Source organism: Equus quagga, unplaced genomic scaffold, assembly GCF_021613505.1.
Source record: "Equus quagga isolate Etosha38 unplaced genomic scaffold, UCLA_HA_Equagga_1.0 HiC_scaffold_8670_RagTag, whole genome shotgun sequence".
In the NCBI taxonomy this organism is placed as follows: domain Eukaryota; kingdom Metazoa; phylum Chordata; class Mammalia; order Perissodactyla; family Equidae; genus Equus; species Equus quagga.
The window spans coordinates 4154-4461 of NW_025794835.1; positions in this window are offsets into that span (position 1 = coordinate 4154).

Sequence of the window (308 nt, forward strand, 5' to 3'; positions counted from 1 at the left end):
TTGAGGTATTTTTCTTCTATACACATCTTATTGAGAGTTTTTGTCATAAGTGGGTGCTTAATCTTATCAAATGCTTCCTCTGCAACTATTGAGATGATCATGTGATTTTTACTCTTCATTTACTTAATGTGGTGTATCACATTGATTGGACTGTGGATGTTGAACCACTTGCACCCCTTGAAGAAATTTCACTTGATTGTGGTATATGAACCTTTCAGAGTATTGTTGTATTCAATCGGCTAATATATTGTTGAGAATTTTTGCATCTATGTTCATGATCGATTTTGGCCAGTAATTTTCTCTTTTTG